The sequence below is a fragment of the Chrysochloris asiatica genome, unplaced genomic scaffold, assembly GCF_000296735.1.
Source record: "Chrysochloris asiatica unplaced genomic scaffold, ChrAsi1.0 scaffold00360, whole genome shotgun sequence".
In the NCBI taxonomy this organism is placed as follows: Eukaryota; Metazoa; Chordata; class Mammalia; order Afrosoricida; family Chrysochloridae; genus Chrysochloris; species Chrysochloris asiatica.
The window spans coordinates 99,911-120,260 of record NW_006408878.1 but is presented as its reverse complement, the minus strand read 5'-3'; the positions used below and the strand labels follow the sequence as shown (position 1 = coordinate 120,260).

Below are 20,350 nucleotides of genomic sequence, written 5' to 3'. Positions count from 1 at the left end.
TAGGAAAATGAGACTTTCTGCTTCCATAAAGATATATAGCCTTGGAAAACCTGTGCAAGGCAAGGTTGCTATGATTTGGAACTGACTCCACGGCATATAACCATCACCACTATACTGGTATGGTACTGTGGGATAAAGCACTGCACTGCAAGGTTGGTTTAAATCTCAAGGTCAGTGGTTCAAACTCACCAGCTGCTCCTTGGAAACTCTATATAGGGTCACTGTGAGTTGGAACTGACTCTGGCAAACAACCACCAACCATACTGCTAGAGTCCTGGTGTGGTGCTGTAGGATAAGCACTGGACCACAAGGTCGGTTTGAATCACAAGATTGGCAGTTCAAACTCACCAGCCACTCTTTGAATTTGACAGCACTTAACAAAAACAACAAAATACGGCTGGTGGATTTCCTTCTGAGCAGGAGAGGTGCTAAAATGAATGTTGGATGGTCACAGAAGTGATTACATCCTAAGATATTTTGTCATTACACATAACTCTCAGGATATAAATAAGTGTTAAACTCATTAAAAAAGGAGGCTAAGAGTAATTTGCAAAAAACCTTTTAGTTTTATAGGAATAAAATAACTACAGTTATTTTCTACATTAAAAAATTATAACATGATAGAGTCACAGGAGACTTGCTGATAGTGAATCAACATACTTAACAAAACATATACTAAATTTTTAAAAGAAAGCATCTTTTGGAACTCTTGACATTCACCTTTTTGATGTTTTATTTTTAGTATGGTTTATGATTTTTTTCATCTACTGTTGATAAAAGTATAAGTGGCAAAAACTTTAGTGCCCATCCTGGGGTGGTACTATAGGCTAAGTAAGCACTGGACCGTTAGGTCAGTTTGAACTGCAAGTTTGGTGATTCACACGCACTCCTCAGAAACTAGACAGGGTCACTGTGAGTCAGAACCAACTCGACAACACTTGACAACAGCAGTATCACCAGAGTTAATATGAGGACTCCTGGTGTGTCGCTGTAGGATGAGCAATGGACAGCGAACCACCAGGTCACTACTAGAAACAGATTCCCTTTTTTTTTATTTCTTTGTTAAGTAATACTAGAAAGAGGGAAGCACTTATAATGTAAGAGTTTGTTTATGTTTCTTTGACATTTAAAGCCCTGTTTTTCAGCTCATTGTTAAGTGCTGTCAAGTTGGTTCTGAGTCACAGTGACCCTGTGCACAACAGAACAACACACTGCACAGTAATACAACACACTCACAATTGTTGCTGCGCTTTAGTCCATTGTTATAGCCACTATGCCAGTTCATCTTGTTGAGGATTTTCCTTCTTTTCACTGACCCTGTACTTTACTAAACATGATGTCCTTCTTCAGGATCTGGTCCTTCTTGATAACTTAGTAAGATGAAAGATTAAAATGTAATTAAAAGGAACAAACAAAAGTGTTGTTGGTGTTGTTGTTAAGGGCAGTTGATTCGGTTCTGACTCTTGGCGACCCTGTATAGGGTTTCCGAGGAACGGCTGGTGGGTTTGTGGATAGCAGTCCAGTGCGTACACCACAGCATTTAGATGGTCGTGATAGTTTAATTGATACTTTAACTGTTAGTCTGAGTCTTGATGTGGGATAACGCACTGGACAAGGTCACAGTTTGAATCACAAAGTGGGCCAGTCAAACTTACCAGAAATGTGGACTTAAAGATAGTGATCTAAGAATTAGAAAAACTCATGATACTGAAAACATCAAATGTCATTTACAAATTGTTCAAAACAAAACAAAACACAAAATATATATAAAATAGCCAAAAGGATCCCTGGTAGAACAGTGATCAAGTACTTGGCTGCTAACCAAAAGGTTGATACTTAACAGTAACAACAATTAGATCGTTTTAGGAAACAGATGAAATTGTCACTAAATCACTTCCAACTCATGGTGAGCTTGTGCGTGTTGGAGCAGAACTGCTCCATGAGGTTGTCAGTGGCTGATTTTTTCAGAAATATATTACTGGATCTCTCTGCCAGGGCGCCTCTGGGAATACTTGTTCCACCCAGGGACTCAAGAGAGGGTTACTCCTGGACTTTAATATTCACACCACTTTTGAAAGGCATTTTAAGGAGAGAGTTTCTTTTCATCACTCTAAGAAAAATGGAAAGTGACCCTTGATATTTACTGAAACAATTCTGTTGTATTCATTTGGAAGTCCAGCTGAACTGGATTACCAGCTACTAAGATTGTAGATTTATAGGAGTCCTGATAGCATAATGGGCTATGAGTTGGTCTGCTAACCCCAGGATCAACAGTTTGAATCCACTAGCTGAGCTGCAGTAGAAAGATGAGGCTTTCTTCACCCATAAAGATTTACAGCTTTGGAAACAAGGTTGCTATGAGTCATCACTGACTCCATGGCACACAACCACCACCACCACCACCATCCTTGGAGAATATTCATCTTTAATAGAGTGTTTTTCATGGTTCTTGCTACTTACTTTTCTGGGCTCTTAGTCACTGTTTTACTGTACTTTTTGTGAGGTGGCGATGAATGATATTTACTCCCTGGCTTGGAACATACAGGTAGATGATGCTTACAGCACCTTCTCAGTGGAAAGAACATAGATGGTTTTCGTCAGGCGAACTTGGTTTCAAATTCCACTCTGCTGCTTCAGACCAAAATATTTTGAGCAACATGGCTCACCCTTCTGAAATTTAAGTTCTTCATTTGTAAATGTGGATTATAAATCCTGTATTCAGAAGTTGTTGAGGGTATTAAACATATTATATGTAAAGCTCAGTTTGGTCCATAGTACACACCAAGTGCTCCATAAATTATATGTTCTCACCTGTCTAGATTATATGTAAAAAGAAGGATTACGAAAAGTCCTATGTCATATACCCCTGGCAATATAAAAGCATACTATTTGTTAGAATTTAAAAATGACATTTCTGTACTCCAAAGGAGTCCTGGTGTGGCGCTGTGGGCTAATGCATCAGGCTGCAAAGTTAGTTTGAACTGCAAGGTCGGTGGTTCAAGCTCACCAGCTGCTCCTTGGAAACCTTATACAGGGTCGCTGTGGGTTGGAACCGATTCGACAGCACTTAACAACAACGTACTCCAAAAGGAGTGGCGCTGTAGGTTAAGCACTGGAACACTGGATTGCTAACCGCAAATGAACTGCAAGGTTGGTGGGTCAAACCCACTGGCTGCTTCTTGCAAACCCTGTTAGAGTAGCTATGAATCGGAACTGACTTGATGGCACTTAACAACGATACTATAAGGAATAACATTTCAATGTGTTGCTCAAAATTTGTCATTGAATGTATATCATATCTGTGATTCTGTTTTGAACATTTTAATTTAAAGCAATTTTTTAAATGTAAAAATACTTACCTATGTACCTTACGTTATGTTAAGCAAAGACAGGCGTGAAATCATGGGTTTGATGTCCTCATCATTTTTTTATTATCTGATGTACATTAAAATTAATATATAACAGCATGAGAAAATGTCCATCTATATACCACCTTAAAGCATTTTGCTTACTTCTGTGGACAGTGGGCATACTTTTAGACATGACAATCTAACAGTAATAATTTTGAGATTTTTTTTTTTTTGTAGAAAGACATGTTTGTTTTAAACAACCTGCCACTTTCCTTTTCGTCCATCACTGGATTCTTCCCAGTAAGAGGGAAGTGTCCAGTTTCTTTTTCCCCTACATTAGATGTTCGTATCTCATGCAAAACAGTCTGTGGATTTAGGGTACCCACCTCGACCCAGACAACTGGGTTTGGGGTCAGACTAGGACAATCATTCAACCTCATGGTTGGCTTAAACTGCAGGGTTGGCAGTTCAAACTCCTCAGCTGCTCCTCAGAATCCCTATACAGAGGTGCTATGAGTCGGAACGTACTCGACAGGACTTAACAACAATAACAATTAACTAAATGATATAAAGTGGCCAGATGACTTTGTTCTCTATGCTTCAGTTTTTCCATCTGTTGAATGTTATTGCAATGAGTTAAAAGATGGGAAAATGCCTAGACAGCCAGTACTCAGTAGTAATAAGTCCTTTAACTCCATCAGGTATGACACTGGAGGCTAAGCACTGGACTGCTAACCACAAGGTGGGTGGTTCAAACCCACGAGCCACTGTCAGGGTTGCTATGAGTCAAAACCAACTTGACGGCACTTAACAACAACAGCTCCTTCTAGAAAGCAATATCATTGGTCTTTCTTTTTTTCTTTCCTGTGGTACCTGGTGGTGGAAGATAGAGCCAAGCGTTTGCTTGCTGTCCTGATACCTATGCTTCCAATAAGTTTCTGAGTAGGGGGTAATGGTTAAGGATGCTGACACTAACCAGAGAGGACTGTTAGATATCTTTGACTCTTTTCTCCGTCTATGACTGTTGCAAAACCAGTTGTTGGTGTTTTAACTACTTCCTCCACCCTTATTTCTATCATTCTAGGTGTTTACTTTCTTGCTGCTTTGTGTAATTTCCCAGTATCGTTCATCAAAGTGTCCTGAGGGTTTTTGTCAGAATAGCTAAAAAAAACTTTCTGAGCTGTTTTTAGCCACACAGTGGAGAAGAATAATCTAGTCAGTTTTCTTCCTAAATGAATACCTACCTGTGATTCCGCTAATAAAACTGGAAGTAATAGAAGCACAGAACCTCTTGTTAATATTTATTGATAAGAAAAATATATGAACAACCTGGTTAAGTGCAAATGATTAACTGTTCCATACTAATGGCAAGATTGGTGGCTGGAAAGAATGTCACCCATGAAAGTCCTGTGGAGCATCAGTTTGTTAGGCACACATGTGCCATGAGCCAGAACTCACATAATGGTTACTGGTAAAAACTGGCAAATAGTGATCTAAATTAATAAATGAATACATAAATCAGTAGAAGAGAATAGACAAAGCTCCTATACAGAATTCCAACTAATGTATATAGGTACTCCACCCTCAAGGTATTCCACATAGCTCCACACTCCTTAAATGTGGCCTGCACATGCTGCCTTCCAGCCACACAGCACAGTATGGATAGGTTACAATAGAGCAATGCTGCTAACAACCCTATCTCAGCCAGGTGAGCAAAGCCATTCATACCTGTTGATAATATGTACCTTTAATGTGTGCTGAAAATGGCACTTTACTTCTGTGTTCTTCCTCCAAAAATACATAACCCCGGTATAATCTTGAGAAAAAAAAAACAAAACAGCAGGCAGGTCCCAGTTGAGTGACATTTTACCTGACCAGTAAGGGCTCCTCAGACTGTCAAGGTCATCAAAAACACGGACAGTGACAGCCAAGAGGAGCCTAAGGAGACATGACTACTAAATGTAGTAATGAACCCCTGGACCACCCATACAGAACATTAGACGAAAGCAAAGGAAATCAGAAAAGTATGGCCTTTAGTTAATTATAATGTTTCAGTGTTGGCTTCTTGGGAAACGTGGTGTCGTTTATAGGGAAATTCTTTGTTCCAGCTTCACATTTTTTTCTGTAAATCTAACCTTGTTCTAAAATTAAATCTTCATTAAAAACGTAACCAGCCTTTAAGACCTACCTCCTTATCTAGCCATCTTCTCCCATACATCTCATTCTCCAGTCTGGCATAATGTCTTCTCTCTTTGATCCTCCATAGGACTTTATTTGTAACTTTCTTAACCCTTAGTGCAATACTTAATTCATAGTCTGATTATCTTGTGTCTTTGCTTTCTTACTGTTTTCACATGTACGTTAGCTTTTTAGGCTTATTAATTTTTCCAACCCCACTAACACTGAGCAGTGTTGACTTGGTGCTCAGTAACTATTGAGTTGCATAATTGGATTGTGGTGTTCCTTGAAACAGATTTAAATGTTTTTTTCTCTCAGTGCTATAGAAATCATTACTTATCAATCTTGGGAGCAAAGGTTAATTTTACCCTTCTAAACCCTCAGGATAAAAGTTCTTCCTTTATGCATAATAACTTCCATTTTGCAAAGAAAATAGCAAAATACCCTTTATGGGTAATAGCTTCCATTTTGCAAGATTTCACTTTGTATGGGAACTGAAGAAATGTAGCCTCTCTAATTTTTTATCTAATGTAATTTGAATGAAATGAATATAAATTAATAGAATGAAAAGACAGCCTCTTCCTGCCTACCACTTAGCTTTTTTGGAGGTTTCGATAGAATTTGGTAGGGTCAAGGCAGCACTGTTATGACTATCCAGTCCTGGTGTGACCTCAGAAGATAATTACTCAATGTCAAGGTTGGATTGAACCAAAAGGTCAGCAGTTCAAAACTCACCAGTTGCTTCTCGGAGGCCCTATACAGGATTGCTGTGAGTTGAAACTGACTCGATGGCACTTAACAATAACAACATCCAGTATCAATATCAAACTCAAGCCTTAAGTGTTAGAGCTAAAACAGGCAGAAGATAGCCCAACTCAGCAGTCTCAGTTGGAAAATGAGGCACAAAATTTGTCCAGAGCCACCAGAATGGCTGAAACGCAGCTCTTGTGTACATCTTATGTAGAACACTTTCAAGGGTTTGTCTACCTCATTAAAGGTCATATGAGGGTGCTTCCACAATTCATGGAAAAATGGAGTAGAACGATAATGGAATTTTTCACAAAGTTTTTGAAGCCCTTTCATCTATGTATCTTCTTGATTCATCCATTGGGAATGAAAAGGAGAGACATTTTTCTTGTCTCTTTTTGAGTGTGTAAATGTAATACAAGCTATGCTTCTGATGAGCTGGTGGATTCAATAACTGTTTCAGTATCCTGATCCCAGTGAATGTCCCCCTCAACTGCTAGACGCACCAATGAGCTCTTATACATCACTTCTGTCCACACTCTGTGAGCATCTGATAGGTGTATTGTTAATTACATTAGTTAATAATAAATGGGTGAAGTTGATTATTCTAAATGCTATTTCCTGCTATGAACTGTTAGAATCTGAAGACGGTAGTTCAAGCCTTACAAGAAAGGTGTTTTTCTTTCATTCACAAGACTCCTGAGCTTCTCCCATCATAGAATCTCAGTTCTGCTAAGAGATATTGTTATCTCCAAACATTAGCAGAGTCCATGCCCAGGTTAGTTTCGTCTCATTTAAATCAAAAGTGTGTAGGGCATAGGCAGAAACCATATCAGCCTTCTCCATGGCCTTAAAATGACTCTCTCTCCCCTATACCTATTTTAGTAATAACATTCTATTATTAGTTTGTTCCAACTAAAATGGAAAGACTCAATAGTTTCCTTGCTAGGCTAAGGTTGTGTTTGTTGGAGTTTGCCTGTTAGGGAGCATTCTGTGCAGCTTTATCCAGAGTAAGCAAGAGTTCCCATCAACATCTTTGGTCTGCTGCACTGTAATTGTTCTAATGGCAGACTCTAGTCTTTATTACTGGCAAACACTGTGCCATGCAGACATAGCACCATAATAGGAAACACCTTGGCCCGACCACTGTGTGTCTGGAGCAGCCAGGCAGAGACAAGACTGCTATATTAGAGTAAGTGCGGCCTTTTGTCTGCCTTCTCTGTCTAGAGAGTAACCGACGAATGTTAAGGCTATGTACCATGTGTATAGCACAGTTCTGATTTGGTTTGGTTTCTATAGAACTCATAGATGTGAACTGAACAAAATTAAAGAGTGTTTTCATCACTCTAATTCAAAGCCATTAGGGAGAAAGAAGAGGCATTTCCCTACAGTGGGAAATTAGGTGGTGGGGGAAAAGAATCATATAAAAACAAGTCATTGCATTTCATTTTTTGAAGCATTATAAATTACACTGAATTAAAAGTAACAGCTTTGTGTTGTTTACATGAAATCAGAGTTTTAGGAAAGGAGTACATTATTTTAGCAAGAAGGGATGTATTTATGTATACTAATTATCTTTCAGACTTCAGAAAAATAGTGAACTTTCAACGATGATGGAGTTTGTAGCAAGAATTTAGAAAAAGGATAAATTTCAAATTTAGAAAGTTTGATTTTTTTTTAAATGTTTTAATGGGTACTTTAAATGTATATAGGGGTCATTTCATTAAATGAAAAGCAATCTTTATTTCACAAAAGAAGACAAAGACTGGAAAGGATGAAAAGAAATGGAATTCTGTTAAAAGATGATTCAAAAATTAAGATGAATTCAGAGGAACCAAGGTCTGCACTCCTTTTTTTGAGAGCTTTTCTCAGAGCCTTTCATAGAGTAGGTGTTTAATGGCTATTTGTGGACTAATCCTCCCCTTTTCTGGTATGCCTGGATCCTTTTGTGTCTTTTATTTTTGCATATTTTCAATCAGCTTTAACAATATACTGTGGTCCGAATGAAACTAATTAGCACTCTCTTTGGATTGTATTTTGATTTTTTTGTTCTGTAATTATTTAATCTCCTGTTCTTAGTTTTGTCTCTTAGATCTCCCTGAGGATAAGTGATAATTGGGTTTGCCTAAATCATAAGGAATATTTTACTAGAAATATTCCCATTTCTTTATTATGTAGCAGTAAAAGATTAGTTCACCCTCTTGTAGAAGACAGAATGGCCTGAAATCTATACAGTGTTAATGAGCAGCGAAGTAACTGACTCAAGGGTGTAAGCTATTGTCATTAAGTGCTCCAAGTCAGTTCCAACTCATAGACACCCTATCTAGGGTTTCCGAGGAGCAGCTGGTGGGTTTGAACCATCAACTTTGCAACTAACAGTGCAGTGCTTACCTTACAATGCTATACCAGTACTCCAAAGGGTTTGCAGTAGACAAGATATAAAAGATAATGTGCTTATATCTTTACAGATGAAATCGGTTGTCTCTATAAGAGAGGTTTGCTCTTTCAAAAGTGGAACTATTAACTACTTGCTGCCCTCTAACCTCATTTTCAAACGTTTTAATATTCAACCATTGGGTGCATATGAACAATCTTTGACTCTAACTGGTCAGGGAACACCAGTATGTATCTTACCCTAGAATTTAATGCAAGACGTTAGGTATTTTCTCATATCTCAAACCTCACATTTCTAATTTTGTTTCAGGAACAACACATTCTGTGTATGTCAAAATAATTTGGTCCATTCTGAAAGATGAAAAACTGAGGTGCAGTAAAAAAAGAAGCGTCCCAGATCCATATGATGCTTTTTAGGTGTTGTTGTTGTTGAGTGTCATAAAGTCAGTTCCAACCCATAGCGACCCTGTATAGGGTATCCAAAGAGCCCACAGCACCACACCAGGATTCTGCTTAGATCATTATTTTTTCTGAATATAGCCTTTGGTATGGGAAAGCTGGGGAGATAAGCAGATAGAAAATCAAGTGTTTTTAGTGTTGGAGAAGAAAATTAAAAGTACTATGGACAGCCAGAAGAACAACAAATCTGTCTTGAATGAAGTGTACCAGAATATTCCTTAGAACTCAGGATGGCGAGACTTCTTCTCTCATACTTCGGACATATTTGATCAAGAGGGACCAGTCCTTAGAGAAGGGCCTCAAGATTGATAAAGTGGTAGGTCAGCGAAAAAGAGGAAGACCCCCAAGGAAATGGATTGGTGCAGTGGCCGCAGCAATGGGCTAACACATAATGATTGTGAGGATGGCAAAGGACAGAGCAGTGTTTTGTTCTCTTGTGCGTAAGATCACTATGAGTCAGCGCCAACTCGATGCCACTTAATAACAACAACCAAATTCTCAAGCTTCATCTGCAAAATACGCCCATAGAATTATTTTTAAATTTTGTTTAGTGAGTATTGGTTTCCAAAACAGCAAGAGCCTTTTCAGCAAAATAAAATTCCTTAAAGGGATTCCTGTGGTACAGGGCATCCTGTCTGCCTTGTTCCTGGCGTCACGTCAGATGACAGCAGAATGAATCTAATTCCTAGGTGAAAAGGTAGTTAATGGGTCATTCGACATCAAGGTACAGCATGTAAAGTTGGGAGTGGACCTAGCAGGTAGGATAATGGGATTGGTGGGATGGGGAAACCAAGCAACTAAAGCACATCTGAGATTTGGGACTGGTAGAGCATTTGAGCTGGCTGGCTGGTGGCTTTGTGCCGTGGAGTCAGTTCTGACTCATAGAAACCCTGTATAGCGTAGTGGTTATGAATTGGGCTGCGAACCACAAGGTCAGTACTTCTAAACTACCAGCTGTTCTGCAGGAGAAAGATGAGGATTTCTGCTCCCATAAAGATTTACAGCCTCAGAAACCCTGTACAGGGTCACTGTGGGTCAGAACTGACTACACGGCACATAGCCACCACCATATTTTTTATGGGAGCAGAGAGCCTCTTCTTTCTCCTGAGGAACAGCTGGTAGTTTTAAACTGCTAACCTTGAAGTTAGCAACCCAATTTGTAACCACTACACACTGCCTCAGAAACCCTATGAAGCAGTTTTATAGGGTCTCTATGAGTTGGAATTATTCAATGACAACAGGTTGAAACCTTATTTATGCCTTGAGAGTACCAGAGAAAGAGAGAACAATATAATCAGGTTTTAGGATTTTTAAAAATGGCTTATTACTATAGAGTTAAGGAGCCTAGGTAACACAACAGTTAAATGCTAGGTTACTGACCATAAAGTTGGTGGTTTGAGCCTGGTGTGGCACTGTGAGCTAATACATCAGACTGCAAAGCCGTTTGAACTGCAAAGTCGGTGGTTCATGCTCACCAGCTGCTCCTTGGAAATCCTCTACAGGGTTGCTATGGGTCAGAATTGACTCAACGGCACTTAACAACAACAGCAAAGCACTCTGGGAGAATAACATGGTGATCTCTTGTAAAGATTACAGCCTCTATAGAAATCCCTCTGGGATAGTACTAGTCACAGGTAGTGGTTATGAGTTAAAAACACCCAACAACTATGTAATTGCAAGTAAGGTGTTTTTTCTTTTGAGTTGTTACGTGCTGTAGAGTCAGTTCCAACTCATAGTGACCCTGTTATAGGGTTTCTGAGGAGCAACTGATGAATACGAACCACCGACTTTGTGGTTCAAACCGACCTTGAAGTCCAATGCTTTATCCTTTTTTTTTTTTTTTTTTTTTGGTGGATGCAAAATAGAAAGGGGAGATGGACACAGTGTGGGGTGAGAGAGGGGTAAGATGTGGGAGCAGGAGGAATGTGTGGCTAAGTCGACCTAGGGTCAAGGCTATGTTTGGCTAGAGGGAGACTGATCATTTGTGTTCATGCCCTCTTTCTGCCTCAGGGTTATATGGTGAAATCTGGTTAGAATGAACATTTGATATGGGACAATGTTGAAGGAAACAAGAAATCCCAAATGGATCCATTTGAGGGAGGACAACTAGCTGTGGTAAGGGGTGGGGAGGGGAGATTTATGGACAGTGGTTTTCATGAACCTTGGTCATTTTTAGCATTCTGTGTGATGACACCTCTTTTACCTGCTGCCTCCTTGAGTCATGGCCCAGTAGCAGCATAGGCGGGTTGCCCAATCTAACTGTTGGGTCATCCCCTAAGGACCCTAGTACGTGGGAATGAGAAAAGGTAGTTAATGGGTCATTCGACATCAAGGTGCAGGCGGGAATAGGGTGAAGAGAGAATCATGTAAAAATAACACGGTAGGTTATAGTAGAGTCCAGAATAGAAAAGTGGAACCGATAAAGCAGATTACAAATGTAAACCATTTTATCTTGATTCGCCTTTGAATCTCCTCAATTTTGATGAGTTTAACAATTCCTCTGCCCCACACTGGAGTTGTGATGTTGGATAATTAAAGGACTTGAAACTCTTCTGAGCCTGTTTTCTCTGTAAGTCAGGATGGACACAATTTACTTCATGGATTTGCCACAAAGGATAATTATGAGAATTAAATGCTTTTTGATTTCTTTCTATCAGGTCCATAGTGTAGTGCCCATGGGTCCTAAGTATTGTGGCCTGTCTTTAGGAGGGATGAGTTTGGAACTCTTTTTAAACTTAAAAGGTTAGCTTTATATGGTGCCATATAGGTGCAACGGGGGCTTAAATCAACAGGCTAGGGAGAAAGAGCTTACAGAGTACGCCTTTGAAATCCTGATACCCAGGCATGATGATTTATGGGGCCCTACCCACTTGCATATGTGATGGCCCATGGAGTTTGTTTATTTTCGTTTTAGCTCGGTTACCTAGCACTGTGTGATAGCATATTTTTATTTGTACTCTTACTGACCACTTAATTAGGATTACTGTAAAAAAAATAATAAAAGTATGTTATGAAGGCAGCCATGAAAAAGAGTTTAGATTCGAGAAAGTCTCATGTGGTTTTCAGTTCACTAAGTTGAAGATTGGTCCATTGTTCTCTGCTGTGATTTTCCCCTCACCTTGGATGCCCTCAAAGACCCCTACAAAGGATTTTTATGATCCTGTGAAATATAGATTTTGTGATTAACACAAGTGTCAGATATCAATCATACTTCTTGGAGAAAGCAGAAACAAGAGCCAGAAATAGACCTTTGAATCATGGCACAGATTCTAAATGGCAGTCTAGCTGAGACACAGAGGAATGGATAAAATGACCTTGAACACAGTACTCGCCTCACACTGATCTGACACTAGCCACAGCCCGCCAGCAGAGTGTAATTGTTAAAGGGTTTGAAGGGTGTCCCTGTAAGTGATTGAGCTTTTAGTATGTCCACTTTTTGTTGACCACTTTGGAGAGAAATCAAACTTTGATATGCTTAATAAAAGTTGTTTTTTGTTGTTATTGTTTACTCCAAAACGCATTAGAGGTGAAAAGATTTGTGAGATATTTGTCATTTTCCAAGAGAAGTAACAAAGCCCAGGGAAGTTAGGCTGACCAGAAAACAAAGCAGGCTTATGATTCATTTGTCAAATCTGCTACCTTGTGTTAAATAGAAAATTTAATTCTCTGATTTTTGTCTTTATTAACATCATTGTATTTGAGGGAAATTTTGAGTCCTGGTGTGGCACTGTGGGTTAATGCACTAGACTGCAAAGTCGGTTTGAACTGCAAGGTTTGGTGGTTCAAGCTCACTAGTTGCTCCTTAGAAACCCTCTACAGGGTTGCTATGGGTCGGAACCGGTTTTAGGTGACCTTAGAGTTTTATATATGTGTGCTGGTACTCAGACATATAGGTAGGTATTGAACATGCTATTTACTTTCTGTGTCCCACACACTAATGAGCCATGGTGGCACTGTGGATCAGGCACTGGGCTGTTCATTGAAAAGCCAGTGATTAAAATCTACCAATGACTCCAGGGTAGAAAAATATGAGTGTCTGCTGCCATAAAGATTTCCAGTGTCAGAAACCCTATAAACGAGTTACTGTGAGTTACTGTGAGTCGTCATTGGGTTTGACAGTGGGTTTGTTTCTTTGTTTGGTTGAGAGCAGATGATTTATCTTTCACCCGACATGGAGCAATAGCTAACACATTAAAAAACAAACTAACTAACCCAAACCTTGTACCATAAAGTTGATTCTGACACATGGTGAACCCTATGTGTTACGTAGTAGAAATGAGCTTCATAGGGTTTTCTTGGCTGTATCAGACATTGTTTCGTTCTGCTGTGCCTGGGGTCGCTATGAGTCAGCTCTGACTCGATGGCACCTGACAACAACAACAACAACAACAACAACAACAATCTTTAAGGAAGAAGCTCACCAGGCATTTATTTTGCAGCACCAAGGGGTGGGTTAGAACTGCCAACCTTTTGATTGTTATTGTTAAGTGCCATTGAGTCGGTTTCGACTCATAGCATCCCTACGTATGGTTTCCAATGAGTGGCTGGTAGGTTTGAACTGCTGACCTTTTGGTTAACAGTCCAGTGTGGATCCTACAGCACCACACCAGTACTCTATACGAAGTAGAGCACCATGCCTTTCTTCCAAGGTCACTTTGTGTAGAATCAAGCTTGCAGCCTTTGCATTAGCAGTTTAGTGTGTTAACTGTTATATCCCACGGGGACCCCTGTGTGGTGGTGGTGGTGCTTGATGTGCCCTGGAGTTAGTGCCCACTCATAGATACCCTTCCGTAGAGTTTCCTGAGCTGCAAATCTTTATAGGAACAGAAAGCTTCAGCTTTGTCCTGCAAAGCACCTGTAGTTTTGAAGTGCTGACCTTGCAGTTAGCAACCCGAATCATAACCTATTACAAACCATTTGTGCCACCTGAGGAATTAAGAAGGATGCTAATTAAATATTTGCAGAATTAAAGAATCTCTGTCTTGTACTTAATGTTACTGGGATTGTTATCCTTGACCATGAAATGAAGATCTCTAGTGTTGAGCCATACTTTCTTTTTGAAATTTGAACTTGGGCCTTTAAACTGCTGAATCTGTGTGTCTTTACATATAATAGTAGCTCAGAAGATTTTTGGGAAGATTGTTCCAGTGCTGATGATTTCAGGTAGACTGACTTATTAGCAAGGAAGAAACAAAATTATACAGGTTTTCTTAAGTACATGTGAATTCAAGCTGTAACCGTAATTATAGGTACTACACTAACACTAAGGAGTTCTGGTGGCTCTGTGGGTTAGGTGTTAGGCTAACCAGAGGTTGGGGTTCAAACCCACCAGATGATCCAAGATGAGGATGTCTGATTTGTAAAAACTTAATCTCAGAAACCCCATATAGAGAGGGTCACTGAGTTGGGATCAACTCTTAAATAGAGTTTCCTAGGAGTGGTTGAAAGGTTTGTACTGCCAACCTTGCGGTTAGCAATTCAGTGTTTTTCTTACAGCACCACACCAAGACTACTGCTTCAGGAATGTTATTGTTAAGTGCCCTCAGTCAGTGCCAAATCATAGTGACCCTGTATAGCAGGGATAGGGGAACGCTCGGCCCACAGACCATATAAGATGCACGAAATGATTTGGTCTGACCTAGCAAAGGCAACCGCAGTTCCAGTCATTACATTGTTGTTGGTGGTAATGTTAAGTGCCATTGAGTTGGTTCCAAGTCACAGTGACTCTATATAGGGTTTCCAAGAAGTGGCTGTTTAGTTTGAACTGCCTGCCTTGCTGTTCAAATCAACCTTGCTGTCCAACGCATACATGTTTGACCAAATACAGGAGACTAATTTTTAAGTTGATAATTGTGTGTAGCCTACAAACAATGTTATAAATTTTGGTAGAAAAATGTTTCCCACCCCTGATGTATAGGGTTTCCGCGGGACGGCTGGTGGATTTCAACTGCCAGCCTTTTGATTCAAACCAAGCTTGCGGTTCAAACCAACCTTGCAGTCCAGCTCTTATCCTCTGGTGCTATGCCTCAGAAATTGTTGTCGTGAAGTGCCATCAAGTCAGATCCCATTCATAGCGACCCTTGTGTAGGGTTGCTTTCCAATGAGTGGCTGGTGAGTTTGAACCGCCCTCTAGTGGTTCAAGCAGTCCTTGTGGTCCAGTGCTTTATCTCACAGTTCCACATGCCTCAGGATTAGAGTTTATTGTTGTTAGGTGCCATCGAGTCGGTACTGACTCACAGTGGCCCTATGCTCAACAGAAAGAACCACTGCCCAGTCTTGGGCCAACCTCAAAATTATAATGCCTGACAGCCCATTGCTGCTGCCTTATTTCTTAAGTCAGATGCAGACTTATTATCACTAGGGGGCGGTAAACCCCAACAGATTTGGTGGATTTACTTGAGTTTATGGTTATTTTTTAATACTAAAATTAATAGTGGTTGTGAATTGGGCTGTGAACCTTACCTTTAAGTCAGCAGTTGGAAACTACCAGCTGTTCTGCATGAGAACGATGAGGCTTTCTGTTCCTGTAAAGATTTACAGTCTCGGGAACCCTGTACAGGGTTGTTATGAGTTGGAACTGACTCAACGGCACAAAGCCACCACCACCACCCAAAATTAATCCTAAAAGAATAATCTTTATAATGTAAAAAGGTGTTTAATTTCTCTAGCACATAAACTAATTCAAGATTGTTGTCTACCTCTAAAAATATTTTTAAGGTATTTGAAAGTGAAAGGTGAGTAAGTATATTTAGAGCACTGGTTTGCTCAGGTTATGGGAGGTTTAACTTTTTCATTGGTAGCCTGGGTGGGACAAGAAGTTTATGAACTCCTGATAATGTACAGATTGGAAATTTGATTCCACTCAGCAGTTACGTGGAGAAAGGTCTGCTGAATGGCTTCAGTAAAGATTACAGACAAGAAGCCTTGTGGTGCAGTTCTCTGTACCCATGCCAGCTATTAACAGCTTTGCCTCAGAATCCTTTGAGGAGCATTTAGCAATTGGATGTGCATTTGTTAAGTAGTAACAATTCTGAGTGTTTTTCAGGGTCTGTGTTATACAGATTTGCTTCTTGATTAACAATTTCCAGAGCTTTGATCCAAAGTAGAAAATAAAGAACTACAGATTGAGCAATGAATTAAATATTTTCCAAAGGTATTGTTGTTGTTGTTATTGTTGTTGTTAAGTGCTGTCTTGTCCTTTCCAATCCATAGCGACCCTGTATAGGGTTTCCGAGGAGCAGCTGGTAAGCTCTAACTGCTGACCATGTGGTTCAAACCAACTTTGCAGTTCAGCGCATTAACCCACAGTGCCACACCAGGGCTCCTCCCAAAGGTATCAATCCTACCAAAAGTAGTGCTGTTACCGAGAAGTTCCGCGGGAGAAAGATGAGGCGTTCTGCTCCCGTAAAGATTTACAGCCTCGGAATCCCTGTACAGGAACGCTGTGAGTCGGAATCAACTCCACGGAACATAACCACCACCACTATATATATTTATATATATTTATATTTATATAGCACAATAAATATATATACAATTTATATATATACTGTGTTTTATATATGTATGTGTGTTTATATATATATATATATCTTTATCTATCTATCTATCTATCTATCTATCTATCTATCTATCTATCTATCTATCTATGGTGGTGGCTATGTGCCATGGAGTCGGTTCCGACTCACAGCGACCCTGTACAGGGTTTTTGAGGCTGTAAATCTTTACGGGAGCAGAAAGCCTCATCTTTCTCCCGTGGAATAGCTGGTAGTTTTGAATTGCTGACATTGAGGTTAGCAGCCCGACTAGTAACCACTATGCTACCATGCACGATGAAAATGTGACCCATGCATGTAAGTACATGCATGACTCATACATGTTTTACAACAGAACAAAACACTGCCTGGTCCTGCACCATGCTCACAATTGCTGCTATGATTGAGCCTATTGCTGCTGCCACAGTGCCAATTCCTCTCATTGGGGGTCTCCCTCTTTTTTGCTGTCCCTCCGCTGTGTCAAGCATGATGACTTTCTCTAAGGACTGGCATGTGTCTGATGTATGAAGAACAAAGTGTGGACTTCTTGGCTTCTAAGGAGCCTTCTGGTTGTACTTCTTCCAACACAGATTTCTTTATTCTTCTGCCAACCATAGTGACAAGTCCATGATACTGTAAATATTCTTCTCCAGTACCATAATTGAAATGCATCAATTGTTATAAAGTCTTACTTGCTCACTGTCCAACTTTCACATGCCTAGAAGCTGTTGAAAATACCATGGCTTGGGTCAGGCACACCTTAGTCCTCAGACTGACATCTTTGCTCTTAAACATGTTAAAGCAGTCTTGTGCTGCAGATTTGCCTAATGCCATACCTCATTTGATTTTTTGACTAGTGCTTCCATGAATGTTGATGGTGGATCCAAACAAACTGAAGTCCTTGACAATTTCAACCCTTTCTCCATTTAGCATGTTGTTATTTTTTGATCCAGTGGTGAGGATTTTTGTTTTCTTTACATTGAGGTGCAACCCATACTGAAGGTGTGCTCTCTGTGTTCTTCATCAAGTCCGCTTCACTGGTTGAATTAAATCATCATCCCATTGGGCAGGGAAGACTAAACAGTGGCTTTTAGAGGGAAGCAAACTGAATGTGTGTGTGCGTATGCATAATTTTTAAGACATGAGTTTTTATTATGCCATAGATATTTCGTTTTATGTGATGTTTTTATGATTTTGCTGATGATGAAAATCCATCATCCTTTCCAATCTACTGCAGGCAGTGTAAAAAACTGATAAGTTCTGCTGTGGCATACTAATTAACTTGTTTTTTTTTTTTTTAACCTTTTATTGTGAATTGAGTTTATAGAGCAGACCATCAGGTTTACATTCAACAGATAATACACATCAATACATTTCAGTCATTTCAAATCGGGCTACTAACCTCAGGGTCAACAGTTCAAAACTACCAGCTGTTCTGTGGGAGAAAGATGAGGCTTTTTGCTCCCGTAAAGATTTATAGCTTAGAAACCCTGTACAGGGTCTCTATGAGTCAGAACTGACTCCACGGCACACAACAACAACAACAACCAATGTAGCAGCACTTATCCTACTTCCTCTCTGTGACTCTTTCTTCCATCCTATCTTTTTTTCCTCAACTTTTCTGAATTTTTTTCTTACGATCTTAAATGGTTTACCATTTTATGGTGTGCATAAGTCACTAATGTCTTTGTCCCCCCATATACATATCTATTTGCTGCTTGGTTGAAAATTGAGCCATGATCTAAAGGGTAGTGACCAAAGGCTATAGTTTTGCATTCCTCTAGTCTTTTCTGGCCAGTAAACTTGGTATTTTTTGTATTTTTGTTCTACGTGTTGTCCCATTCTATGTGATCCCTTTTAGAACAATTGACAGTAGTAGCCAGTGTTTCAAATACCAACAGAGGCATCTGTGGTGGATAAGTTCAATGGGGCTTCCAGACTAAGAAGAAGAAATAGGCAGTCCATTTCTGAGAGATTAGCCACAGAAAACCTTATATGTAGCAACAAACATTATCTGATATAGTGCCAGAAAATGAACCCCTCAGATTGGAAAGCACTCAAAATGTGACCTAGGAAGAGCTGCCTCTTCAAGTAGAGTCAACCTTAATGATGTGGATGGAGCAAAGGTTTCAAGACCTTCATTTGCTAATGAGCCACCACTCAAAATGAGAAGAAATAGCTAGAAATATCCATTGGAAATTGGAACATACAAAGTATGGACCTAGAATAATTGTAATTTGTCAAAACGTGGTGAAACACACGAAGAGCAATATCCTAAGCATTAATGAGCTGAAATGAATAGATATTTGCCATTTTGAATCAGCATAGTTTACTATGCTGGGAATGACAAATTAAAAAGGAGTGGTACCTCATTTATTATCAAAAAGAACATTTCAAGATCTGCCTTGATGTACAGCACTGCCTGTGATGGGATGTCTATGCCTCTACAAGAAAGACCAGTTAATATCACTTTCATTCAAATTGACACCTCAACCCTAATGCCAATGATGAATAAATTGAAGACTTCTACCAACTTGTTCAGTTTGAAATGGATCAAACATGTAATCAAGATGCATTGACAATTACTTGTGATCGGTCGGAGTGTGAAAGTTGGAAACAGAGGAATGATCACTAGTTGAAAAAAATACAGACGTTGGTGTTAGAAATTACACTGAAGATTAAATGAGAGAATTTTGGAAGACCAATGACTTATTCATTGCCAGTACTTTTTTTCAACAACATAAATGGTGACTATACAAGTGGACCTCAAAAACATAGGAATCAAATTGACTACATCTGTGGGAAGAGACAGTGGAGAAGCTGAATATCATCAGCCAAAACCAGAGCAGGGGACCGACTGTGGAAGAGGCCATTAACTATACATGTGCAAGTTCAGACAGAAGCTAAAGAAAATGAAAATAAATTCAGAAGAGCCAAAATACCACCTTGAGCCTATCCCACCTGAATTTAGAGACTGAACACTAAAGACTGAAGACGAGAGGAGTTGTGGGATGATATCAAGAAGAGAGCAAGTTTGTTTAAAAGACTAAAGTGGACAACAGAAGAAACTGAAGCATGCTCTTGAGTGTTGAGTAGCTACAGTGAATGGGAGAAAGTATGAAGCAAAAGAGCTGAGGAGAAAATTTCCAAAGAAAGCTCACGAAGACAAAGTAAAGAACAAGGCTGGGTCAAGAATTATCCTCACTCCAGCTATGTTAAAACACCTGTCTATTGTACACGACTGATGACAACATTAGCATGCACATGAAGTGATTCTGTTGAATAGACAAGTGACCATGGATTATGTGACAATTCACTTGCAAATCAGCCATGGCTTTGCCTACGAAATAATCAACAACTAAATCGGGTTTCACAAAGTTTGTGCGAGATAGGTACCGAAACATTTGCAAACAAATTTGGGCTGATACTCTCAAAGGAAGGTACAAAGTTTCTTAAAAACAATCATTAATGGTGGCCGTTGATTCCATCACTAAGAGCCTGAGAGTAAATGACAGTGTATGGAATGGAAACATCCTCAGTCACCAGCAAAGAAAAGTTCAAAAGTCAACCATCAACTAGAAAATTGATTATTGCAGTTTTCTGGGATTCTCAAGGGCCAGGCTTGGATCAGGCACACCTTGGTCCTCAAGCTGACATCTTTGCTCTTCAATACTTTAAAAAGGTCTT

At 39.6% G+C, this 20,350-nt stretch overlaps 1 protein-coding gene across 7 annotated transcripts in view; it reads left to right on the top strand.

Annotated features, from left to right (window-relative positions):
* The window catches only part of PDE4D (phosphodiesterase 4D, cAMP-specific), a 2,172,274-nt gene that overhangs the window by 2,123,156 nt on the left and 28,768 nt on the right, over nt 1-20,350 (top strand). The window lies entirely within an intron of this gene.